The sequence below is a fragment of the Gopherus evgoodei genome, unplaced genomic scaffold (genome assembly GCF_007399415.2).
Source record: "Gopherus evgoodei ecotype Sinaloan lineage unplaced genomic scaffold, rGopEvg1_v1.p scaffold_39_arrow_ctg1, whole genome shotgun sequence".
NCBI classification, from domain to species: Eukaryota; Metazoa; Chordata; order Testudines; family Testudinidae; genus Gopherus; species Gopherus evgoodei.
In genome coordinates this window covers 3,465,140-3,491,760 of record NW_022060060.1, presented here as the reverse complement: position 1 = coordinate 3,491,760, position 26,621 = coordinate 3,465,140, and the positions used below count along the sequence as shown (strand labels likewise).

General features: G+C 50.1%; 1 long non-coding RNA gene and 1 pseudogene across 1 annotated transcript; one reads left to right on the top strand and one right to left on the bottom strand.

The window, feature by feature from the left end:
- Window positions 1–1,883: 1,883 nt before the first annotated feature.
- LOC115642319 lies at window positions 1,884–22,169 on the top strand. The gene is made up of 6 exons (XR_003998182.1): window positions 1,884–2,535; window positions 8,082–8,228; window positions 12,297–12,421; window positions 16,691–16,832; window positions 16,918–17,670; window positions 21,535–22,169. It is a non-coding gene; the product is annotated as an uncharacterized LOC115642319 (long non-coding RNA).
- Window positions 9,479–11,096, bottom strand: LOC115642318 (annotated as a pseudogene).
- Window positions 22,170–26,621: the final 4,452 nt, after the last annotated feature.

Genomic DNA, 26,621 nt, shown 5'->3' with positions numbered 1-26,621 from the left:
CCACTTTTTGTAGGACCCTTTATTTTTTTCAGTTTTAGATCATTGAAGATCTCCTAGTTAAGCCCGTGTGGTTTCTTGCCATACTTTCTATCTTTTCTACACAGTGGGATAGTTTGCTTTTGTCAGTTTTTCAAAGACACATTATTAAGGGCACAACTGTCTTCAATTATTTTCCCCCTTCGACTTACTTCCCATGGGATTTTACTTACCAAATCCGTGAGTTTGCTAAAGACTGTCTTCTTGAAATCCATTGTCTTTATTTTGCTGTTCTCCCTCTTACCATTCCTTAGAATCATGAACTCTACCATTTCATGATCACTTTCACCCAAGTTGCCTTCCACTTTCAAATTCTCAACCAGTTCTTCCCTATTTGTCAAAATTAAATCTAGAACAGCTTCCCCCCCAGTAGCTTTGTCCAACTTCTGAAATAAAAAATTGTCTCCATTACATTCCAAGAACTTGCTGGAAAATCTGTGCCCTGATATGATGTTTTCCTAACTGATGTCTGGATAGTTGAAGTCTCCTATCACCACCAAGTCCTGTGATTTGGATTTCTTTTTTTGTTGTTTTTTAAAAGCCTCATCCATCTCTTCTTCTTGGTTTGGTGGTCTGTAATAGATTCCTACCATGACATCACCCTGTTTTTTTTACCCCTTTTAGTCTTACCCAGAGACTTTCAACAAGTCTGTCTCTTATTTCTATCTCAACCTCATCCAGGTATATACATTTTTAATATATAAGGCAACACCTCCTCCCTCTTTTCCCTGCCTGTCCTTCTTGAGCAAGCTGTATCCTTTTATACCAGGGATCAGCAATCTTTGGCACACGGCTCGCCAAGGTAAGCATTCTGTCAGGCCAGGCCAGTTTGTTTACTTGCCCCTCGGCAGTTTCGGCCGATCGCGGCTCCCACTGGCTGCTGGTCGCTGCTCCAGGCCAATGGAGGCTGCGGGAAGCCAGGGTGCTTACCCTGGTGAGCCACGTGCCAAAGGTGGCCAATCCCTGTTTTATACCAATATTCCAGTCGTGTATTGTCCCACCAAGTCTCTGTGATGCCAACTATCTCATAGCTGTGTTTATTTACTAGCATTTTGAGTTCTTCATGCTTATTCCCCATACTTCTCATATTAGTATGCAGACAATTAAGATACTGATTTGATTCCCTCCCCCACTCCTCCATTCTGTCTTCTCTCCCTTATTTCTGCTATAACAGCCCATGCTCCCCTAGATTCTAACCCTTCTCCCAGGTCTCTGTTTTTTACTAATCTGTGGGCTTTGGTCACCTGCCCTCGTTGAACCTAATTTAAAGCCCTCCTCACGAGATTAGCCAGTCTGTGGCCAAATATGCTCTTTCTCTTCCTCGACAGGTGGACCCCATCCCTGTTTAGCAGTTCTTCTTCCTGAAACAGCATCCTGTGGTCAAGGAAGCTGAAGCTTTCCTGGTAACATCATCCTCGCAGCCAGGCATTCACTTCCAGGATACATCTATCTCTGCCTGGACCCCACTAGGGTGACCAGACAGCAAGTGTGAAAAATCAGGACGGAGGTGGGGGATAATAGAAGCCTATATAAGAAAAAGACCCAAAAATCGGGACTGTCCCTGTAAAATCAGGACATCTGGTCACCCTAGCCCCTACCCTTGACTGGAAAGACTGAAGAGAACACCACCTGTGCTCCCAGCTCCTTCACCCTTACTCCCAGAGCCCTGTAGTCACTTCTGATCTGCTGAGGGTCATACCTCGCAGTATCATTAGTGCCCACGTGGATGAGCAGCATGGAGTAGTAGTCAGAGGGCCGGATGATCCTCAACACTCCCTCTGTAACATCTCAGAATGGGCCCCTGGCAGACAGCATACCTCCCGGGATGCCATGTCAGGGCAACAGATGGGTGCCTCCATCCCCCTCAGAAGAGTCTCCAACCACCTCTACCCTACGTTTCCTCCTGGGAGTGGTGGCTGTGATCCTCCCCGCCTTGGTGGGGTACATGGCTTCTCTTCTCTTCTCTTCTTCAACGTTTGGGGATGATTCCTCATCATTCATTGTGAGGGCAGCATAACAGTTCTCCACCATAGTGGGTGGGTTGGGAGTAGGGGTGGAGCACTGCCTGCTGCCAGGAGTAACCAGGAGCTAGTGTCCTCCCTGTATCACAGTGTTATCCTCCTCCCCTGGGGGCGTGACAGCAATCCTGTCTAGCTGGATAGCGTCCTCAGCCTAGGAAGTCTTCATATGAATACTCTCAATGGATTCCTCTTGTGCACAGATGCTCCTCAGTCTAGCCACCTCCTCCTGTAGCTCTCCCATCTGCTTCCGGAGAGATTCCACCAGCAGGCACCTTTCACACTGGATGGTCCTCCCCAGCCTGATTTTCTGTGAGTGAGAAATGCAGGCCACAGTTTCTGCAAATCCACACCAGGATCTGGATAGAGGCATTCGTGGTTAGGTTCTGTCTGGATACAGCAGGGCCGGTGCAACCATTTAGGCAAACTAGGCGGCCGCCTAGGGCGCCTAACGGTTGGGGGCGCCTAAAAGCCCCCTCAGGTGAGGAGATGGAGGTGAGCTGGGTGGGGGGGGATGTGCAGAAAGGGTTGCCCGCAATAATGGGGGGGGGGGGCGCACAGGGGAACCGCTCCCTGCCCCAGCTCACCTCTGCTCTGCCTCCTCCACTGAGCACACAGCCCAGCTCTAAGTCTCCTCCAATCAGCACCGCAAGCCTGGGTGGGGAGGAGAATTAGAGCAGCGCCAACGTGCTCAGTGGAGGAGGCAGATTCGAGGTGAGCTGGGGCGGGCTACTCAGGCAGGCTTAGTTTCCACAGGAGGTCTCCCCAGGCAGGGTTGTCATAAACAGATAGCTAAGGGTTAATGTCTCTTTCACCTGAAACACCTGACCAGAGAACCAATCAGGAAACCGGATTTTTTCAACTTTGGGTGGAGGGCATTGTGTGTCTGAGTCTTTTGTCTGTCTGCCTGCTGTCTCTGAGCTTTGGAGAAGTAGTTCTATTTTCTAATCTTCTGTTTCTAAGTGTAAGCACAAAGAGATCAGATAGTACGTTATATGGTTTCTTTTCTTTGGTATTTGCATGAATATAAGTGCTGGAGTGCTTTGATTTGTATTCGTGTTGAATAAGGCTGTTTATTCAATATTCTTTTAAGAAATTGCCCTGTATTGTGTCATCTGTATACAGAGAGACTATTTGTATTTTTTCTTTCTTTTTATATAAAGCTTTCTTTTAAGACCTGTTGGAGTTTTTCTTTACTTCAGGAAAATTGAGTCTGTACTCACCAGGGAATTGGTGGGAGGAAGAAATCAAGGGAGATCTGTGTGTTGGATTGCTAGCCTGACTTGGCATTCCCTCTGGGGAAATAGGAAAGTACTTTTTGTTTCCAGGATTGGAAACGGAGAGGGCAAGTTACTCTGTTTGGATTCACAGAGCTTGTGTCTGTGTATCTCTCCAGGAGCATCTGGAAGGGGGGAAGGGAAAAAGGATTATTTCCCTTTGTTGTGAGACCCAAGGGATTTGGATCTTGGGGTCCCCAGGAAAGGTTTTTCGGGGGGACCAGAGTGCCCCAAAACACTCTAATTTTTTGGGTGGTGGCAGCAAGTACCAGGTCCAAGCTGGTAACTAAGCTTGGAGGTTTTCATGCTAACCCCCATATTTTGGACGCTAAGGTCCAAATCTGGGACTAAGGTTATAACATGAGTGGCAGCTGGTGGGAGATAGACAGAATCCAGAAGCCAGTACGAATATTATATTTTTCTTTTCTCTGCTAAGGGCTTTTTAGCAGAGAGAAACAGTTTGGTTTTAAAAGGGAACCAGAGAGAATTTTTTTTTTTCTGCTCTCTCTAGCAGTTTGTGGTTTGCATGTTAAGCGAGAAGCCATTAAGAGACTGTTGAGGGTCTTTTGTCATGCAATAGCCCTCCCATTAGGAGGCAAGTACCAGCACTTATATGCATGCAAATAAAGTGGTTTTTCTGGTTTCCCTTCATTGAACATTAGCTAGAGAGAGAAAGGGAAAAAAGCACTGTTGCTAGGCAGACTCCAGGAGGGAACAGAGCCTGCAGTTCAGAAGATAAACACCGAAGGGCACCCCAACACAAGAAAACAGGAACCATGTCTACCAGGACAAAAATGGAGGCCGAAGACCAATTCAAAGAAGCTGAACACAGGCGAGAGATGGAAAAATACAAACAGGAACTGGAAATAAAACAAAAAGAGATGGAGATAAAAGAAAAGGAAGAAAACATGAAACTGGCAGCCTTCCAAAGAGAACAGGCAGCCCAAGAGGCAGCACACAAAAGAAAACTAGAAGAAGAAGAGGTGGCCTACCGAAGGAAACAAGCAGAAGATGAGGCGGCCCACCGCCGAGACATGGAAAAACACCAAAAAGAAATGGAAAAACAACAAAAAGAGAATGAAGAAAAGGAAAAACAGAGAAAACATGAACTGGACTTGGCAAAAGCTGGGCTGCATGTGCCAGCCAACCCTAACAACCCGGCGCCAATTATTGCTCCACAGCACAGGAAATTTCCCACCTACAAGGCAGGTGATGACACCGAGGCCTTCTTGGAAAATTTTGAAAGAGCCTGTCTTGGGTACAGCATCCCCGAAGACCAGTACATGGTAGAATTAAGGCCACACCTCTGTGGACCTTTAGCAGAGGTGGCAGCTGAAATGCCTAAGTGGCAAATGAATGACTATAAACTTTTTCAAACCAAGGCCAGATACAGGATGGGGATAACCCCAGATCATGCCCGTCGGCGTTTCAGAACCCAAAAGTGGAAACCAGAGGTGTCATTTCCCAAACACGCCTGCTACATTGCAAAAAACTATGAGGCCTGGATAACAGGAAACAACGTTCAAACCTTGGAAGAACTGCACCTCCTCGTACAAATGGAGCAGTTCTTGGATGGTGTTCCTGAAGACATCACACGGTACATACAAGATAGAAATCCCAAAGATATCGCTGAGGCGGGGGAGATTGGAGCCAAATGGATGGAACTGGCAGAAAGCAAGAAAGCTACTGTCAAGGGGAACGATTACCCCAGGGGGCACACAGACCATAAACCCTACAACCGAGGACAGCCAAAGACCCCAGGGGCACCTAAAAGCCCCCTCAGGTGAGGAGATGGAGGTGAGCTGGGGGGGGGGGGATGTGCAGAAAGGGTTGCCCGCAATAATGGGGGGGGGCGCACAGGGGAACCGCTCCCTGCCCCAGCTCACCTCTGCTCTGCCTCCTCCACTGAGCACACAGCCCAGCTCTAAGTCTCCTCCAATCAGCGCCGCAAGCCTGGGTGGGGAGGAGAATTAGAGCAGCGCCAACGTGCTCAGTGGAGGAGGCAGATTCGAGGTGAGCTGGGGCGGGCTACTCAGGCAGGCTTAGTTTCCATAGGAGGTCTCCCCAGGCAGGGTTAACTGCCGGAGAGAGGAGTTAGCTGTCGCAGTGTGGAGGGGTAGCTGCCGCTGGGGGGGGCAGGTTTAGCTGGGGGATGGGTGCAAGGTGGAAGTTTCACCTAGGGCTCGAAACTTCCTTGCACCGGCCCTGGGATACAGGCATAGGTGGAGGAGATGGGAGTACTATTGGCACTGGCGATGTGGTCCTTCCAAACCATAGCAATATTGTCTTGTCTCCCTCTCTCAAACTCCCCTGTTTGTTCAAGGTCCCCTGTTAACTAGTTCCCCTTGTTCACTTAGCCTCTGGCTTTTAAGGCCTTCCCTCCTAGATCAGCCCTACCCCCTTGTTACTCACACAGGGGTGGGGTGATCACAAGGCTGGTTGAGGCTGATCAAGGATGATCAAGGGAACAAAGGCTCAAACTGTCCCCAAACACACAATCCCAATTAACCCTGTAATTGAAATAACCCAGAGTTTCTCAAACAGGGGTCGCCACTTGTGTAGGGAAAGACCCTGGTGGGGCAGGCCAATGTGTTTACCTGCCCCGTCCACAGGTCTGGCCGATCGCGGCTCCCACTGGCCACGAATCGCTGCTCTGGGCCAATGGGGGCTGCTGGAAGCGACGTGGGCCAAGGGACTTACTAGCTGTTGCCTCCTGCCGCCCCCAATGGCCCGGAGCAGCGATCTGCCGGATCTGCGGATGGGGCAGGTAAACACACCGGCCCGGCCCACCAGGGGCTTTCCCTACACAAGCAGCAACCCCTGTTTGAGAAACCCTGAAATAAACAACAAAGAAAAACACAAATAGCCAAACAAACTCACTCACTCCAAGGTTAGTACTCGCATCTTGTTCCTTCAGCAGGGGGCTGTCCTTTGCCCTCTCTCAAACTCCCCTGTTTGCAGTCCCCTGTTCACTAGGTTGAACACAGAAACTGGGTGGCCAACTCTCTGTTGGGCAGAGGCTGCATGACACCCCATAGCCTGCCACAGAGTTACTGCCAGGTCGGCTTGTGCTGCCCAACAGGGGAGAGACCCTCCAGGGGGAAGGAAAAGAATCCTCCCTGTCGGGGTTATCTTTATCCCAGACTTTTCAGGTTCGTTGTCTGACTGCAAGAGAGACAGGCAACCCAGCAAAGTCCAAAACCAAGTTCTTTATTGATGCATGCACACAAGCAACAAAGAACAAGCCCGTTCTCCACAGAGAACCAGAATCAGTCCCCCCCCCCCAGCCTTTCTTCAATACAGCACAAATTTATATAAGCAAGTTTACATAACAGTTAAAGCATTTAATAGCCTGCGGTTAATTAATGGCACCTGGTGAAGCATTTGATTACAAAATTCATGGCCTTGAGCAGTTCCTGGCACACAAGCATCTTCCTTATCAGTACTGAGCATTTTTTTATCGGCACTTCCCAAGCTTGAGTGCAAGGTGGGGTTTATCCACCCAGCTCCTGCTTGCTGACTTCATTCATCCACCTTCTGAGCCCCCCTTGTTCATGCATCAAGCATGTGACCTGCTCAGCCTATCTTGTGGGCCTTTGGGCCCACTTTAAAGCATCCTATCTATCATCCCTATCCCATCCCAAAATCGTGGGGAGACCAGAGGCCAATAAAACTTCCTCCCTGCCCCTTTCCCTGGGGGGGAAGCCATGGCCCTTTGCAAAGGAGAAGGGGGCTGCATGGAGCTGTATGAGACAGCAGTCTTAAGCAGGAAGCCAGCAGTGCTCCCCACTGCCAGATGGATGAGGAGGTGTCTGCTCACTGGGCAACACTAGTAGTAGCTACATGTAGGGTCTAGTGCAGCTTTGAGCCATTTCAGATACTGTGTCCTCGGCAGCATCATTTGACCTTCACTTCACAACAGTGCTATCTAGGTCCTGACACATGACCACATCCCATACCAACAGCATGCCCTAGATCTCCGCCCCCATCACCACACAGTGCAGCTCATTCCAGGAAGACAGAGAGAAGTATTCTCGCACGTCTTGTCAAACTGTCTGTAATGGGCTATCTTGATTATGACTACAAAAGTTTTTTTTTCTCTTAATTAATTAGCCTCTTAGAGTTGATAGGACAACTCCCACCTTTTCATGTTCTCTGTATGTGTATATCTCCTCACTAGATGTTCCATTTTCTGCATCCAATGAAGTGGACTGTAGCCCACAAAAGCTTATGCTCAAATAACTTTGTTAGTCTCTAAGGTGCCATGTAGAGGGGTGGTCACCTGCTCCTGCCTTGAGGGGCTTAGGAAAGTCCCAGGCTGTGGCCTAGCAGAATGCCAATGAGTACTGGGGGTTGCAGAGGGCAGCCCACGGGTAGGCAGAGGCAGCAGGTCCAAACCCTCCTTGCCAGTGTTGAGTGGCTTATACTGCAGTCTGCCCCAGGGAACGGGGGCTAGTATGTGACTGGCAGTAGCCCATGACTGAGGCAAGGTGGGGATAGAGGGTTGGGGGTTCACTGGGGAGGGGAGACCCTGAGAGTGAGGGGTTACTGCTAGGGGGCAGCACCCCAGATAATGGGGCACCAGGTCTGGGAATGATATGAGGGCCAAGTGGCAGCGGGACACCGGCCTGCAGAGGGTGCTTTGGAGGCTGGACAAGAGACAACCAGAGACAACCAGCAGGAGGCGCTGCAGTGGTGAGTCCTGCACATGTTTACCTCACAAGTACTCCTGTTCTTTTTGTGGATACAGACTAACATGGCTGCTACTCTGAAACCTGTCAGAAGCAAAGGAGAACACGTTTAGTAAGCAGATGAGGGAGGCTGCTCCAGCCAGTGTAGAAGGAAGCCCTCACCCGCCCACTCTCAGTTAGGAGGTGGCCAGTGCCAGTAAGCAGAGGTTAGTGACCTGGATTTTATTCAGACTGGTACATTTAATTGTATTTCCCTGACAGAGGGCTGCTGTAACAGGAGATGACAGTAGATCTGGACCCACCTTAGTTCCATCTTTGCCATCCCCCTTTGTGGGACACATTTTACCCTCCCCCTAGTAGGAAGGGTGAAAGGTCTGGCTTGGAGGATTTCAGCCTGGCTGCTTCAGGCTCTAGCCACACCAGTGGGAAGATTTGTTCCCAGAACTTCCAGCCCCCATTTGCCATGGGGGTGATGGTTGGTTTAAAAATCCAAAATTTGACAAGACAATGTGTGTGGGGGACTGGTGGTGCCACTTTACAGCACTTGGGGTGAGAGAGACAGAGATGGGCAAAGGGGAGGTACTGCCAGAGGATAGACAATTTCTCCTATCACCTGTCTCTGTGGCTACTCAGTGCCTGAGCTGGGGATGTGGCATGGATGTGCACATAAGTGCCAACTTCTCCTAGTGCCAGTGGGTGCTTGACCTCTGCCCTGCCACCATTCCAACCCCTTCCCCAAAGTCTCTGCCCCCTCCCTGCCCCTATTGGACTCCTTCCCCAAATCCCCACCTCTTCCCCGCCTCCACCCCTGAGTGTGCCGAGTTCCTGTTCCTCCCCCCTCCCTCCCACAGCTTGTTATGCTGTGAAACAGCTGTTTTGCAGTGGCAAGCGCTGGGAGGAGAAGTAGGGATGTGGTGCGCTCAGGGGAGGAGGCAGAGGTGAGGTGAACTGGGGTGGGGAGCTTGGCTACTGGTGGGTGCAGAGCACTCACCAATTTTTCCTTGTGGGTGCTCCAGGCCTGGAGCACCCATGGAGTTGGGGCCTATGGACGTGGGTGCCTTTTTCTTTGTCCCATCATGGTTAAATTGACAGCTCCTTGCCTGCTGTGAGTCTCTTTCTCCCCAGTGGGCAGCATTTTGTTGCCTTTCTGCTTTTGCTGAGGGTGGGTCTTTTTTTTTTCATTGGTGGGGATCTGGGTCTCTCTGTCTCACACATTCACTCACATGTAAGTTTGGATTAATATCTTCTCAACTGTAGGTTGCTCCTATCCATCCATATCCACTCCTAGATCCTAATCTAGTCTAGTGGTCTATGTTTTTTGTACCTATCTGTTCGGTATTGCCACCTCTCAGTTTTATCATGAGTCAATATTAAATGTTAAAGCCCCAGCTCTTGAAATTATATGATGCTGTTCATTTAAAAGAGCACGATAGCCTCCCACTTGCAGTGAAAAGCTGGAGATCCAACCTTAAAGGCAAAAAGACCTAAAATTTATTATTCATAAGCCAATCTAATGATTTTTTGTGGTTTGACTCAGCCTGTCTCTTTGGTATCGAATTGCTTCTCCAAGAAGTTCTGAGTCACTGGAAGTCCCTGGGGGATCATATTTCCATGTTTGGCTGCAGGGGGCAGAGTTGCTTCTCAAAGGGAAGCAGAGAGCAAGGCCAAGCCCTGGCATTCAGACCGGGATCAAATGGAGGGACCTTGAAGTCCAAATGGGTTTCTGCCACCTCACTGGGTATCTTATGCAGTGGTCTGGGCCAGTGTCCGCCCAGTGTGTCCATTTCTGTCTAATGTACTTGTGACCCTGACCCAAGACCTTGCATTTTAAGTGATTTCCAAGTTCTGTATGCATGTCTTTGAGGAGCAGGATGTACAGCAAAGGATCCAGGACATTGCCCAGAGTGGTGAGGCACAGTGCTACCTGGCTGTAAATGAAGAGGTTTGTCTCCAAGAGGCAGAGACCTTCATTGTTCTGAACCATCTCCCTTTGGTATTTGTAGAAGGAGGTCACCTGGTAAGGAGCACAAAGCAGGAAGAAGGAAATGATGATGAGGGAGATGAAGCTGTAGATTTGCCTCTTTGTCTCCCGCTCCAGTGATAGCACCTGCCTGAGCTTGTGCAGGACCCGGAGGTAGAAGAAGCCCATGAAGAAGCAGGGTAGGAAGAAGGACAAAGCCATGGTGGCTATCTTAAAACATGCATAGTACGTGCCCAGTGAGCAACCCTCATAGCAATACCCTGCTTCTGGCTCCTTCCGCAGTAGCCCAGTCCCCACGGAGCAGATACTGAGCACCAGCACCCATGCTGTAGCGCTGACCTTGGTGGCACCACGTACTGTCTGTAGCCCACGGAACCACAGGGGATAGACAACACCTATGCAGTGCTCCATGGCAATGAGGCACAGGAAGCTGTTCTTGGCATAGAAGTTAGTGATGAAGCCCAGGCTGACTGCCACGCAGGCCCCAGCCCCCAAATCCCAGTTGTGATCCTAGTAGCTGTAGTAGATCCAGAAGAGCAGCATCAGGGTCTGCCGCAGGTCAGCTACTACCAGGTTCAGCATGTAGACAGAGAGGACGATAGACTTGTTTATCTGGGACACCAGGGTCCAAAGTGCCAGGCAGTTTAGCGGCAAGCCAGCCCCCAATACCACAGAGTAGACGGGGATGAGGAAGTATTTGGTGGTGTTAAAGGCCATTGGACAGGGCAAGGCCATGATATTCACCTTACCCAGCAGAGTCAGTGATTGTTACCAAGGGCTTTGGTTGCCATCCTGCATGGAAAGGGATACAGGCCCCTGTCTTCAGGGTCACTGTTCTACAGTGGAGGCTACATCCAGTTCTCCAGGGTGACTGTCTCACAAGGGGAACACAGTTACTCCACTCAGTGCCAAGCTGCACTCCTCAAAGAGTCTGTAAGAGACAGAAAAACCAAGTGCTATAGGGAAAAAGCAAGGCAGCCCAAGCACCTAACTGTCCTTGATGACTTACTCCCTTTATCAGACAGCTAGGGTTGGGATTTCACTGCCTAGTGACCTTTGTGTTGGGATCTGAGCTGGAGAACAAGCCTGAAACTAAGACTTTTAACTCCTCCTTGTTAGCGCAAACACCACAGCAAAGCTAGGCTGTCTGGTCAGGAAGCAGTCACAACTTCCTGTCCCCCTGGCAGGCCAGTTATGCTCTTAAGCAATGAAAGTCCACCCCAAACTCCCAACAAACTAAACACAAACAAAAGCCCTGAGCATTGGCTCTTCATGCAAGGCTTCTGTTTTGACAAAGCTTTTCCACTATAATCTTATGACCTTTACAACAACTGCTCCCTGCAACCTCAAGGAGAGCTTCCCACAACTGTGGAAATGAGAGAAGCTGAAGACTCAGTGAAATCCCCTAGGCACCTTACTTTGCCAAATAATGAACATGAGAGGCACTTGAACACTGTGGTGAGGTGGTGCCAGCATCAGAAAGAAAAGGGTCATCAGAGTCACAGGCCAGGACTAAAGACAAGGACAGCTAGGCGTTGGCTCTGAAAATTGCACCATGCATGGGTCAAATACATCTCAGAACCTCCCCCCTGGCTTAGTCCCTTTTCCAACCCTCTTCAGCAAAGGGGCTTTGGACTCCATACACCACTGTGTTGCCCCTTGGGTCATTATTTACAGTAGTACAAAATGCCACCTTTTGGATTAATGCCAGCCTGCTCCGCCCTGCCTCTGCCCACCCCGATCCACCCTGCACCCACTCACACCCTCTCCACCCCTTTCCCCCAAACCCCAGCCCCACCTCTTCCCACTGCTGCTCTGCCCATGCCCTTCCCCCAATCCCCTGCCCTGCCTTTTTCCGGCTTCCGCCTCCTTCCCCGAATGATGCCGGGAGCCAGAGGGGTGGATCGGGGCAGATTGGGGTTGGGTTGCTAACTGCTGCTGGTGCTAGCCCCCCATAACACCCCCAGGCCACCCTGGACCCCATGTCCCCTGAAGTGCAGGGCCCCCCCAAAGCATGGGGCCCAGGGTGGTTACCCCAGTCCGTCCTACGGATAGGACAGCTCTGCTTGGACCCGTTCTGGGCACCACCAAAAATTATACAAACTTGCCGCCCATGTAACTCGCCTAGGGCTAGTCTACACACAGAATTGCACTGAAATAACTAAAACAGATTTAATTCACCACTGTTGTTTTTTTAGTGCAAGTCTGTGTATGGATACTCCTTTTGGTTCAAGAGTGCCCTACAGCAATTTAACACAATTTTTTATTCTAAAATAAAAGTCTCTACCCACAGACTTGAACTGAAATAGCAGAAGGGGTGAATTACAATTGATTTAATCATTTTGAAGAAGGTTTGTGTGAAGAACCAGCCGAAGCGTCCTTTGAAAATCCCAGCCTAACGTGACAGGTGCTGTACAGGTACTCTGAGTGTCTGTGATCTGTTTATTTGTACTGTGGCAACACCTAGCATTCCCAGATGAGATCAGGGCCCTACTATGCTAGGCATCATACAAACACATAGTAACAAACTCGAAGAGCATACAGTGTAAATAGATCAAGAGTGGGAGAAAGTGGGTGATGATATCCTTGTAGCAGGGCAGTAACCCCGCTCCTTCCCTGAAGGGCTTAAAACAGCCCTGTGAGAGAGCTGTGGTGGGGAACTAGTAAGCCTGGGCTGATTGGGGAAGCAGCTGCAGTTGGCCCTATAAAGGGGCTTCTAGGCTGGAGCTAAGGAAGTCTCTCTCTAGCTGTGGAGAGGGATGGGGCTGGCTGCTGGGGGCTGAGCAGGATGCTTAAAGTGGAGCAGGGCTGGGGAAAGGCCAAAGGAGCTGGGGAGCTCTGCCCTGGAAAACCCCCAGGCTGCAGGCCTTATTTAAAGGCCAAGAAGGGTACTGGGGTTGCAGAGGGGCAGCCCAAGTGTAGGCAAAGGCAGCAGGTCCAAACCCTCCTTGCCAATGATGAGTGGCAATTATACTGCAGTCCGCACCAGTGAGCGAGGACTAGATAGTGACTGGCAGTAGCCCAAGACTGAGGTGGGGATAAGGGGTTGAGGGTTTCCCAGGGAGTGGAGACCCAGTGAGACTTTGGGGTACTTCAGGGGGCAGAACCCCAAGAGAAGAGGCACCAGGGTCTGGGAGGGGCACCGAGGCTAGCAGCAAGCAAGACACTGGCCTGCAGAGGGTACTCCTGAGTGGACAGAGCTAATTCCCAGGATGAGCAGCAGGGGGCGCCGCCGGGTGAGTCGTCATCCCATCACAATCCCCATGTTTCACGCCGGGAACTGAGGCACTGCCAAATAAATGGTCATATTTTCAAAAGAACTCAGTGCTCAGCTTGTGAAACTCTGGCCACTTCATTTAGGGACTGGAGAGGGAGCTGAGCTACTTTGAAAATGTGAGAGCAGAATCATGTCCTGAGTTTAGATCAACAGGCAGCATTTTTACTGAAAGCCAGCTCAGGTTGTCTTATAGACTCATTGTCCAAGATGAGCTATAAAATGTAAGCACAGCACCAAGATATCATTTAGTACACCATCCTCAGACCCAAATGATTAGGAATACAGCTTGTGGGGAAAATGCCATTTCACTTTAGAGTAGAATTGGAAATACTTACCCTTTAGCTCAGCCCTGCGCTACCTATTATACCTCTTTAAAAAAACAAGAGTACTTGTGGCATCTTAGAGGCTAACAAATTTATTTGAGCATAAGCTTTTGTCTTAGCTCAGTCATGCAGTAGCAGTAACTTGCTCCATTTTTTTTATTTTATTGAATTACACTCTGAGGTCAGGATTATGTTCCTTGATTAGAAGGAGTCAAGGACTTTACAGCACCACAGTGGATAGTGATAGCATCCAGCATATCTTGAATAAGCCTGGCTTGGTAAAGGGGACCCCAATCCTGTGACAGGCACATTTGACTCTGTGTACCTCATGAAGAAAAGTGACAGTAAACTGCAACTTAAAAACATCTCACTGAAAAATTAAATGGGAGGCAGGGGGATTGAGGAATGGGCTATTGGAGCTTTTGGAGCTATGGACATGAACATATATGGCTAAGAGGGAGTTTCAGAAATGATAGTGTTGAGTGTGGGAGGGAGGGAGCCAGAGAAAGCTCACATGCTTGGAAAGCTTTCTCGTTTTGTTAAAACAAATCAGCAACAGTTCAAAACATTTGTACCAAATGGTCATCTCCATAAACTTTGCTTGTGTGTTCTCCTAAGCAAGGATCCTGGCTCTCCAACACCATGGCTCTTCCATGTCTATATGTGCTCTAATCTGCATTTGTTGGTTGTGAAACTACTTCCTCTGGAGAGTTTATTAAGTGTGAATGTCCCAGTGTTTCTTTGCTATACCCAAAACCAGTGTTAGCAGCACACCACACTGCCCTTGGTCAATCTTTTTTTTTTTTTTTTAACCAGAAGGGTCATTATTTATGCCATATTTCCAGTCTGAACTTGGCTAGTTTCAACTTCCAGCAGTTGGGTTTGGTTATACTTTTCTCTGCTAGATGAAGAGCCCATTATGAAATATTTGTTCACCATGTAGGTATTTACAGACTGTAATCAAGTCACCCCTTAACCTTTCCTTTTGTTAATCTCAAAATCAATCTATACAGTTTATTACTATAAATGTATTTTCTAATCCTTCTCATGGCTGCTCTCTGAACCCTCTCCAATTTATCATTGAGAGGTCATCTAGTCTAGTCCCCTGCACTCATGGCAGGACTAAGTATTATCTAGACTATTCCTGACAGGTGTTTGTCTAACCTGCTCTTAAAAAATCTCCAATGATGGAGATTCCACAACCTCCCTAGGCAATTTATTCCAGTGCTTAACCACCCTGACAGTTAGGAAGTTTTCCCTAATGTTCAACCTAAACCACCCTTGCTGCAATTTAAGCCCATTGCTTCTTGTCCCATCCTCAGAGGTTAAGAAGAACAATTCTTCTCCATCCTCCTTGTAACAACCTTTTTTGTACTTGAAACTGTTATGTCCCCTCTCACTCTTCTCTTTTCCAGACTAAACAAACTCAATCTTCCCTCATAGGTCATGTTTTCTAGACCTTTAATAATTTTTGTTGCTCTTCTCTGGACTTTTTCCAATATTTGTCCACATCTTTCCTGAAATGTGGCACTCAGAACTGGACACAAGACTCTAGCTGAGGCCTAATCAGCATGGAGTAAAGCGGAAGAATTACTTCTCGTGTCTTGCTTACAACCCTCCTCCTAATATATCCCAGAATGATGTTTGTGCCTTTTTTTTTTTTTTTTTTTTTTGGAGAGGCAGGGGGCGGTGCAACAGTGTTACACTGACTCATATTTACCTTGTGGTCCACTATGACCCCCAGATCCCTTTCTGTAGTACTCCTTCCTAGGCACTCATTTTCCATTTTGTATGTGTGCAACTGATTGTTCCTTATTAAGTGGAGTACTTTGCATTTGTCCTTATTGAATTTCATCCTATTTACTTCAGACCATTTCTGCAGTTTGTCCAGATCACTTTGAATTTTAATCCTATCCTCCAAAGCACTTGCAACCCTCCCAGTTTGGTATCATCTGTAAGCTGTATAAAAGTGTTCTCTGTATGCTATTATTTAAATCATTGATGAAGATATTGAACAGAACCGGACCCAGAACTGATCCCTGTGGGACCCCACTCATTATGCCCTTCCAGCATGACTGTGAACCACTGATAAACTACTCTCTGAGAATGGTTTTCCAACCAGTTATCCACCCACCTTATAGTTGCTCCGTGTGGGTTGCATTTCCCTAGTTTATGAGAAGTTCATGTGAGACAGTATCTAAAGCTTTACTGAAGTCAAGATATCAACCACTTCCCCCTAACTACAAGACTTGCTACCCTGTGAAAGAAAGCTATCAGGTTGGTTTGACAGGATTTGTTCTTGACAAATCGATCCTGACCATTACTTATCACCTTATTATCTTCTAGATCGGGGTGAGTAAATGACAGGCTGGAGGCCACATCTGGCCCTTCAGACATTTTAATCCATCCCTCGAGCTCCCACTGGAGAGCGGGTTCGTGGCTTGTACTATGGCTCCGCACGGCTCCTGGAAGGAGCAGCATGACCCCCCTCCAGCTCCTACACATAGGGGCAGCCAAGGGGCTCAACATGTTGTGCCTGCCCCAAGTGCCACCCCCACAGCTCCCATTGTCCGGGAACCATGGCCAATAGGAGCTGCAGAGGCAGTGCCTGCGGATGAGGCAGCATGCAGAGCTGCCTGTCTGCGCCTCCGTGTACGAGTCGGAGGGGGGACATGCCGCTGCTTCTGGGAGCTGCTTGAGGTAAGCGCCATCCAGAGCCTGCATCCCTGACCCCCTCTCATGCCCCAACCATCTGCCCCAGCCCATATCTCCCTCCTGCCCTCTGAACCCCTTGATCCCAACCCAGAGCACCCTCCTGCATCCCAAACCCTCATCCCCAGCCTAGAGCCCCCTCCCGCACACTGAACTCCTCATTTCTGGACCCACTACAGAGCCCGACAGAGCCCCTCCCCCCCAGCTGGAGCCTTCACCCCCTCCTGCACACCAGCCCCCAAATTTGTGAGCATTCATGGACCACCATACAATTTCCATAACCAGATGTGGCCCTCGGGCCAAAAAGTTTGTCCACCCGTCTTCTAAATGTTTGCAAATTGATTGCTTAATTTTTTTCCTATATAATCTTTCCAGGTCTACTTGAGAGTCACTTGTTTATGCAGCCAAGGATTGCATTAGCCCTTTTGGCCATAGCATCACTCATATTCAGCTGGTCTACCATGACCCCTAAATCTTTTTCAGTCTCACTGCTTCCCAGGAAAGACTCTCCCGTTCTGTAAGTATTGCCTCCATTCTTTGTTTCTAGATGTATTTATTTACACTGAATCATATTAAAATGTGTAGTGTTTGCTTGTGCCCAGGTTCCAGATACAGATTGCTCTGTATCAGTGACCAGCCTGCACTGGACCATAGCACAGCTGTCTGAAATGGAATGGAGCCTTCACTTAAAGAGCTTCACATCCCAAAAAACAGCACTTTATAAATGAATGAAAGACCATCTTACTGCCACTCTGTCAAAGCTGTGCAGCCAGGCACCTGGGTAGGAGCTGTGTCCATGATACCAGTACCTGTAACCCTGCTCTCCAATTCCACCCCCTTTGTTTGCTGCTCTCACCTGTTGGTCCTTGCCTTGGGTTTAGGCTGGCAGCTCTTTGGAGCAGATAGTGCTTGCTGCCACAGCCCCCACCTCCACCTTGGAGGTGGATAGATAAGTAATAAATGCAGTAATAGATAGCAAGAGGACAGGTGCCTTTAAACCCCAGAGAGTGAATAAGGAAAACAGAGTTTGTCAGTTAAAGGCATCTTAGATAAGTAAAATCAATCAATAAAGCACTCACCAAAGGGTTGTGCTGCCATATTAGGGCTCACTGACACCCTATCTCCTCTGTCTCCAAGGCAGCGTGTCTCAGGGGAGTCAGATACTCGGCAGCTGTGGTTTAGTTACGTGACATTTACTCTCTGCAGATAGAAGTGTCTGAGTGAGGCAGGCAGTAACCACAAAGTCTGCTTGAATACGTGACAGTGAAGGGCACAAGCTATGCATAGGCTGGGAATTTCAGCTGACACTGGATACTGCCATAGCTTACATTAATGGAGGAGCCAAATTCAACCTGGTGAGTGACTGATACAGAGGGAAAAAGGGGGATCTTCAGGGGTCACGCTTCAGCAAAAATCACTTGCAGAAAGGCCAAGCAGAACCATGACCCTCAAATTCTGAGATGAGCAGTGTCTCAGGGGGTCAGGGACTGAGATAGAGGGCGCTGGTTCCAGTCCTGTCCCAGGGACCCGGTTAATGGAATATGGAGACTTTCCCCTCTAGGGATGTCATCTCTGATCCAGCCCAAGTAAGGGGGAGAGGTTGGCTTAGGGGGATGGGAAATGGAATACTTGGCCTTCTCCCTCTAGGGGGTGCCAGTACCAATGAATCCCCAGGTCAGCCAAGTCCTTCTAAGTGGAAACTCTTTAGTTGCCTGTCTGTTAGTAGGTCTCAGCCCAGTTTCCCAGGACTTGGTACCTACATAACAAACAACCGTCATTGGTCACCTTAGGAGAGAGGCTAAGAAATGACTGGGCTATGGGGACTGCTCTGCCTCCCTCTGCACACTTCCCCCCTCCTCCAAGGGCAGTACCTGTTCTATGGGTTGGGAAGGAACCCAAGCTTGGACTCTGAGAGAGAGGGAGCTATGAGGCATGGTGAAAGCAGAGCTGGAATTTCACCATCCACCATAGTCCCTTCCTTTCCTGTGCGCTCCACTTCCCCAGGCTACTTCTCCACAGAGCCTTGGCTGTGGTTCCAGCAGTGACCATGCTGCTACTGAAGAGGAGGAAGCAAAGTTGCAGCCAGAGGAGAACTGCTTCCCCACCCCGTACTTAGAGAAGGGAATAGGCTAGCTGTGAATTCCTTCTCCACCCAGCTGGGGAGCAGACAGGTGCTCTGCAGTCTGGGGATTGATCATCTTGATCACTGAGATGAAGTTGGTGGCTATAGGGAGGCTTGGATCCCTCTGCTTGTGGCAGGCACAAGTGACTAGATTCAATTTCTGAATAGGACTCAGGAACAGCGACCCTGCATGCTCCTGTGTTGCTGCACAAGTGAGATGCTCACCGACCTCAGTGGGACACATTCAGAAATGCTGCATTGGAAACATTGCTGGTTCTTGCATTCTTTGTGTTCCTCAATTTCAGCCCAAAATCACAGCTTCCATTTGACATGTGTGCATACCCGTGCCCCTCACCACTCCCACATATATAAACACAGACCTTTCACAAGCCCACTGCACACACACCCCTAATAACCTCATTCACAAATGGAGGCACCCACCCTTCAGAACCCCTTATACACACACCCATCCATATGCAGACACACCTCCTCACAACCGCCCCCCACTCTCAGAATCCTGCCACACACCCTGCACCGCCTCACAAATGAAGACAGGCATCCCTCATAACCCCACACAGATCCACCTCCCTCAAAACCTCACACACACACATCCCTCACAACCACCCCCTTGACAGACACCTCCAAAAACACATACACTCCCATAGCCTGACTGCATAGACACCCACCCCTGGAGACACTCCTCCATTCCCCCCTCACAGTCCCCTCCCACACATACAAATGCCTCTGTGATGGGTTCCCCAGGGTGCAGCCTGGGACCATGAGACCGCTGTGCCCCTCTGAACTCTCTCCAGCCTGGGCTGTCTCTCAGTGCCTGGCTAGTGACCAGCAGCAAACCCCTCCAGGCGCTGTGATCACTCAGCACAACAGCATGTGGAGCCCCCCTCCCCCCCCAGCTATATTGCATGAGTGCTCCCAGAGCTTCTCATGAATCACACAGAGAAAGGTGCCAGCCCAATCCCCCCAGCTCCCAGCACTGTACCTCAGGAATATACCATCTTGCACTGCTCAAGATGAGCAGTGCAGATTTATTAATTGGTTCACCACTTCATCAGTGGAAAGTGGATATACACCAGCCTTTGCAAACTTAAGCACATTTGCCACACACTTCAGGTATCTCACAGGTAAAGCTAAATGGGGGGGATAGCTCTATGCTTTGAGCATTGGCCTGCTAAACCCAGGGTTTGTGAGTTCATTCCTTGAGGGGGGGCATTTAGGGATGTGGGGCAAAAAAAAATCCATCAGGGACAGTGATCCCACTGTGGAGGCAGGGGACTGGACTCAATGACCTTTCAAGGTCTCTGCCAGTTCTGTGAGATAGGTATATCTCCATATTTAAAAAAAAAAAAAAAGTTACTTATTGACTATAAAAGATAGATTTGTAAGTGATAGGCAAAAAGTCAGAGTTCATTACCAATAGAAATAAAATATAAGCACATAGTCTAAACTCTCAACCCCATTAGACTGGGCACCAACTAGACTATGCAGTTTTCTCACCCTGCTGAGGGGACTGGGAGGCCAGTCCCCTCAGTTGAAGTCTTCAGTCTTTGCAAGTTTCTGCGCAGTAAAGCACCTTTGGAGCACTGTAACCCCCTGAGGTGTACACACTGCCAGGCCACTTAGTGCACAGAAACTGCACAGTAACAGCACTGTTAAAAAAAAACCAAGAGGTATACGGCTTTCTGCACCAGGGCTGGGTGTCTGGCTAGTGAGTCTTACCCACATGCTCAGGGTTTAGCTGATCGCCATATTTGGAGTCGGGAAGGAATTTTCCCCCAGGGAAGATTGGCAGAGGCCCTGGGGGTTTTTCACCTTCCTCTGCAGTGTGGGGCATGGGTCACTTGCTGGAGGATTCTCTGCATCTTGAAGTCGTTATACCTATGATTTGAGGATTTCAATAGCTCAGACATAGGTTAGGGGTTTATTACAGGAGTGCATGGGTAGATTCTGTGGCCTGTGTTGTGCAGGAGGTCAGACTAGACAATCATAATGGTCCCTTCTGACCTTAAAAATCTGAGTCTATGATTTTGGGAATTGCTGAAGCAAGTTGTCAGGGGCAGGAGGGTTGCAGAAAGCAGGCTTGTCTCCCACCGCATGCCTAGTCTGAGTGGCGGAACAGGCTGTTGATTGACTCCTTCACTTCATGGGAATTTCCCTCAGGTCTCCAGGAAACTCTCACAGAGATACTGGGCAATCCATTGCTGCAGGTTTTTCGGCAGAGCTGCTTTTTTTTTTTCTCCTTGCCCCATTAACGGTAACTTTCCTGTGCCACTGAGGTGCGGGAACCATTGCTGCACACAGCCGAGTCATGTAGGGGCTAGGGCAGAAGCCGCAGGCTTGAACGAGACCCTCCCTTGATTCCCTGCTCACCCTCAGCAGTGAGATCTTCCATAATGATCACCTCCTGTGGAAAGTGTGGGGACAGGAATGATTATCAGCCCCCGCCCACCTCTCTTTACAGTGCTGGCTCTCCCCAAGAGCCACATGGCCAGTGTACAACAGGGCTTGGGAAGACTGATTTACCCTGCCCCTACTCACAGTCTGGGGGAGGGTCTTGTGGCTCATGTGTGCTTGCCTGGGGTCAGCCAGTCAGTGACAAGTGTGAGTACTGGCAGTGTTTTAAAGCACTGAGTCACTGTTGCATGTGTTGCAAACGGCCGATGCTACCATTAAGGCGAACTGGGCGGTTGCCTAGGGTGCCAAGATTTGGGGGCACCAAAAAGCGGTGCCCTCAATTTTTTTTTTTTTTTTTTACAGCGGTTCCTCCCCGAGCGCGCAGTTGCTGCTCCACTTCTTCCGCCTCCCAGACTTGCAGCGCCAATCAGCTGTTTGGTGCTGCAAGCCTGGGAGGAGAATTAGAGTGGGGGCGGTATGCTCGGGAAGGACGCGGAGCAGAGGTGAGCTGGGGTGGGGAGGTACTGCACGGCTCCCCGGGAGGGGGAGCTGCCACGGGAGGAGGTGCCTCAGGGTTGGGGTGGGGGGCGCAAGGTGAAAGTTTCGCCTAGGGCGTGAAACTTCCTTGCACCGGCCCTGGTTGCAAACAATACTGCTTCTGTAAAATGTTGCATTTAAACTTCAGAGATGACCTTGGGAGCCCAGCCTTCGTCTTTATCAGCGGCAGAACGGCTGCGGAGAATTAGAAGGCAGCCAAGAAGAATTAAGGAGGGCTTTCTGATTGAGGTTATGATGCACTCCACTGCCGAGAAACAGGAATTGAAGGAGTGACAGGACAGCGAGAAGAGGGACTGAAAGGAGAATGCGGCATGCCAGAAAGAAGCCACAGAGTGGCTCTTAAACTTTATGGAGTGCCAAGTGGACACACTCCAGGCAATACTAACTCTTCAAACCAAGCAGCTCCGCACCCGCCTTCCCCTGCTGCTGCTGTCACAAAACTCTGTCCCATGTGCCCCCCAGACACTGCTAACCCACTCTTACCAACCTCCTGGCTCCAGTCTCTACCTGCAGCATTCCACTCCTCCCTCCTCACAGTCCAGCACTGTGGACTCCCCCTACCTGCTGCACTCAACACCCATCCCTCTACAGTTTGGCCCTACTGAAGTACAGTACCTGCTGCATTGTACTTCAGTGGAGAAGGCTGGATATGATCCCTGGACATACCTAAATCTTTATCCATCCTGGGACCCTTCCTCCTCCTGAGACCTTCCCTTCCCCCATTCCCCTCAGTGCTGATGTATTTTTTCATTTGACTCTGTCCTCTGGTTGTTGTCTTTTAATAAAAGAATTGTTGGTTTGAAAGCAATCTTTTTTTCTATTAATTGAAAGCAAAAAGAGCACTTCAAAGCAACATACAATTATGTTAAACTCCTTTATTGCATCTTGTGCACCAGCCACCTCCTAGCATTACAAGCACTTCAGTCCCGAGCATAGCAATAAATATTAGTGGCTTTCAGCTTCAAATTGCTGCCTCAAGGCATCCCTGATCCTTATGGCCCCACGCTGTGCCCCTTAATAGCCCTGGTCTCTGGCTATTCAAACAGCGTCCAGGCACTGAGCCTCTGCAGTCCAACCCTGAGGGTATGGCTACACTTGAAATTTCAAAGTGCTACCGCAGCAGCGCTTAGAAGTGTGAGTGTGGTCGGAGCGCTGCACGTAAACCACATCCCTTACGGGTGTAGCTCCCAGCGCTGCGGCACATATTACACTGAGGCTTTACAGTAAAGTGCCAGTGTAGCCAAGCCCTCAGTGAAGCTTTCACCCTTCCCTTCACAAATATTATGGCATGTACAGCACACAGCTATAAGCATAGGAATATTGTCATCGGCCAGGTCCAGCTTCCCATACAGGCATCACCAGCGGGCTTTTAAATGGCCAAAAGCGCATGCAGTCATTCTGGACTTGCTCAGCCTGTTGTTTAACCGCTCCTTGCTGCTATCAGGTTGCCCCATGTATGGCTTCATAAGCCACGGCAATAAGGGGTAGGTGGGGTCTCACAGGATCACAGTGAGCATTTCAGCTTCCCCTATGGTGATTTTCTGGCCTGGGAAGAAAGCCCCTGCGTGCAGCTTCTTGAACAGGCTAGTGTTCCAAAAGATGTGGGTGTCATGCATCTTTCCGGACCAGCCTGTGTTAATGTCTGTGAAAAGATCACCGGATCCACAAGTGCCTGAAGATCCATTGAGAAATACCCCTTGTGATTAATGTGCTAGGAGGTCTGGTGCCAGAATTGGAATGTGTATGCCATCTATTGCCCCTCCGCAGTTAGGGAAGTCCATTTGTGCAAAGCCTTCCACAATGTCACGCATGTTACCCAGAGTCACGGTCTTTTGGAGCAGGATGTGATTAATGGCCCTGCGCACTTCCGTCAACATGAGTCCAATGGTTGACTTTCCCACTCTGAACTGGTTAGCGACCAATTGGTAGCAGTCTGGAGTAACCAGGTTCCACAGTGCAATCACTACATGTTTCTCCAAAGACAGGGCAGCTCTCATTCTCATGTCCTTGTGCCACAGGGCTGGGGCAAGCTCATCACACAGTCCCATAAATGTGGCATTCCTCATCCGAAAGTTCTGCAGCCACTGCTTGTCATCCCAGATGTGCATAACAGTGTGATCCCACCATTCAATGCTTGTTTCCCAAGTCCAGCAGCGGCGTTCCACTGTGGTCAGCACCTTCATGAATGCCACAAGCAATCTCATGTCATAGCTAGTACATGTGACGAGATCAATGTCACACTCCTCTTGCCTTTGTAGTTTAGGGAATAAGTCCACTGCCACTTGTGTTGGTCAGAGCAAGCAGCATACTAGTCAGCAGTTCGGGATCCATTCCTGCAGCCCGAAGAAGCAGGGAGCGCAGTACACCAACCATTGAAAGATGGTGCCAAATGTGGACAAAAGCACAGGGATTTCTGGGATGCAAAGCAATGCATCATGGGGCATTGGGACAGGACCCAGGATGCTGTATGACCCCATCCACCTTCCCACGAGTTTTAGCAGCAGAAAGAGGTGCTCTGTGGGATAACTGTCCAGAGTGCACCACTCCGAATACTGCTGCAAGTGCCACAAGTGTAATTTTCACTCCATTTATCTGAAGAAGTGGGTTTTTTACCCACACAAGCTTATGCCCAAATAAATGTTAGTCTTTAAGGTGCCACTGGACTCTGTTAGCATGTTTTAGTGACAACCACACAACACAATCCTCATAACTTCGCATGTATTAAATATATGCATATATGGATAGAGAAATGACCTTCAGCAGATCATAATGTTTCCCCTGATACCTTACAAGGCATGCTTTCTATGTAATATCACAATTATATACAGATGAGGAACCTAGGGTGGGGGGTTACAGGATGCTTTCCCAACATACAGAATGTCACAGTCTCCACATCCCCTCACAACTCCTCCCCCCACATGGACACCCCCCCATCCACACCTACACCCACAAGCCACCCACACAAGCCACACACACACATCCCTCTCACACATACATATACAAACCCACAACTCCCCGCAGACAGACTCCCCCACACGCCTGCCACACCTCCTTCACAATGCCCTCATATACAGACACACAAATACCCCTCACAACCTCTCCCATGTACACAGAAACACTCACCCTTCACAGATCCAGATACCCTTCAGATTCCCTATATGTAGACCCCCCCACCCAATTCCATCCCACACGTGTAGAGGCACACGCAATCCCCACGCCCCATACACACCCTTCAGTTCCCCAGCCATGTGCAGCTGCATGGATAGCCCCCACATCCTGCCACCCACATACACACCTGTCATTCATTCCTCTCATGCAGGTACACACACAGGCCCCTTGCAGTCCCCCTTCCACAGGCTCACACACCTCTTGCATGTCCCTCTGGGTTGTGCACATCCATCACACATTTCCACAACATGCTCATGCTTCCCCAAGACACGTCCCTAGAGAGGCACAAACCATCCTCATATTTCTCCCCATACACACCTTTAACACATTCCCCCCCCATATGCACAGACATGCCCCTCACGCTCCCCCTGCCCCACGAAGATGGGTGCACATACATGCAGATATATGCACATCACTCACCAGCACACCAAACATTCCCACATGCCTCAGCAACTGCTTAGTAACCTCCTGAACTTCATCCCAAACCACAGAGAGCCAGTGTGACATGGGCAGTTGGTGCCAGGGAGCCATCAGAGATACAGTTCCTTCGGGCACTTCAGTTGTCTGCCTCTGACTCACCAGAGGAAGAGGAAGGATGTGGGAGCGGGGCAAGTGAAGGAGGCTGAGTGTATGGGGAGTGAGGGGTTGAGCAAGACTGTCTGCGGGATGGGAGGGTACAGGCAGCCACTGGGGAGTCCTTGGGGGAAAAGAGGCTGTAGAAAGAGGTGGTGGAGAGTAGTGGTGGTGGTGGCGGTGGGGGGGGAGGACACTGTCAGTACCGGGAGCTGAGGTTGTGTGAGGATCCTTGACAGTACTGTGGGCTGAGGCTGGAAGTGTGTCTGCACTATGAGGCTGTGATGAAGTGGGAGGGTTTCTTGGTTTTTCTGTGTTTTCCAGTGGGTTGCATGCAGAGGGAGTGGGACTCAGTGTCCCCATGTGTTAATGGTTTAACGAGCAGAGGGGAGAGGGAGTTTGTTGTTACAGAGGACCGGAGAGGGAACTTGGGATCCCAGCCAATGGCCTGGAGGATGGAGACCCCCGTGGCTGGTGACCTGCCGCCCAGAGGCCCAGCTCAGGAGTCACAGCCGGTTCTGGACAGTGGGAGAACAGTGGGCTGCAAAGAGAGGACAGTGACCTGACCAGCTGGTTCCAGCCAGAGGGGGCCAGAAGAGGGCTGAGAGGAGAGGAGACCCAGGCCTTCCTGTTTACACCCTGTTTACCTGTAGAGAAGACAATGAACAGAGGTGGGGCTTGGGGCCGGGGATATCGGAGGCCCAGCTGGGAAGCAGGGGGAGCTTTGGGCCAGGGCTGCCCAGAGAGGGGGGCAAGAGGGGCAATTTGCCCCAGGCCCCGGGCCCTGCGGGGGCCCCCATGAGAGTTTTTTGGGGCCCCTGGAGTGGGGAGCTTCTTCCACTCCGGGTCGTCATTGGCAATTCGGCGGCGGGGGATCCTTCCACCCCGGGACCCGCCGCCGAAGTACCCCGAAGACCCGCAGCGGGGGGGGTCCTTCTGGCACTTCGGCGGTGGGTCTTCGGCAGCAATTTGGTGGGGGGGCCTTCCACCCCAGGACCCACCCACTGCTGAAGTCCACCAAAGTGCCGGGTCTTTGGCAGCGGGCCCCCCCGCCGAAGACCCCTGGCCCCCTGAATCCTCTAGGTGGCCCTGCTCTGGGCTGGAGAGGGGGAGCAGACAGAGCCCACCTGGATGCAGGGAGACTGGGATATGCTGTGCTAAGGGAGGCCAGGCCTGAGGCCCTGAGAGTTTCCTGTGCTGTGTTCAACTCTCAATAAACCCTCCTGTTTTATGCTGGCTGAGAGTCACTCCGGTCTAGAGAACAGGGTTGCATCAACCCCTTCGTGGGTGGAGGCTCAGGGGGTCCAGATCGAGGGGACTCCCTGAGGGGCCCCATGGCAGAGACAGACGTGCTAAGGCTCAGAGAGGTGCAGCGTCAGGAGGTGGAGGGGCCTGACCCCAAGAGAGAGTGGACCCCTGAGAAAGGGAGACCCCCCATGGACCACGTGGGGCCATGAGTGGGCATGATCTGTG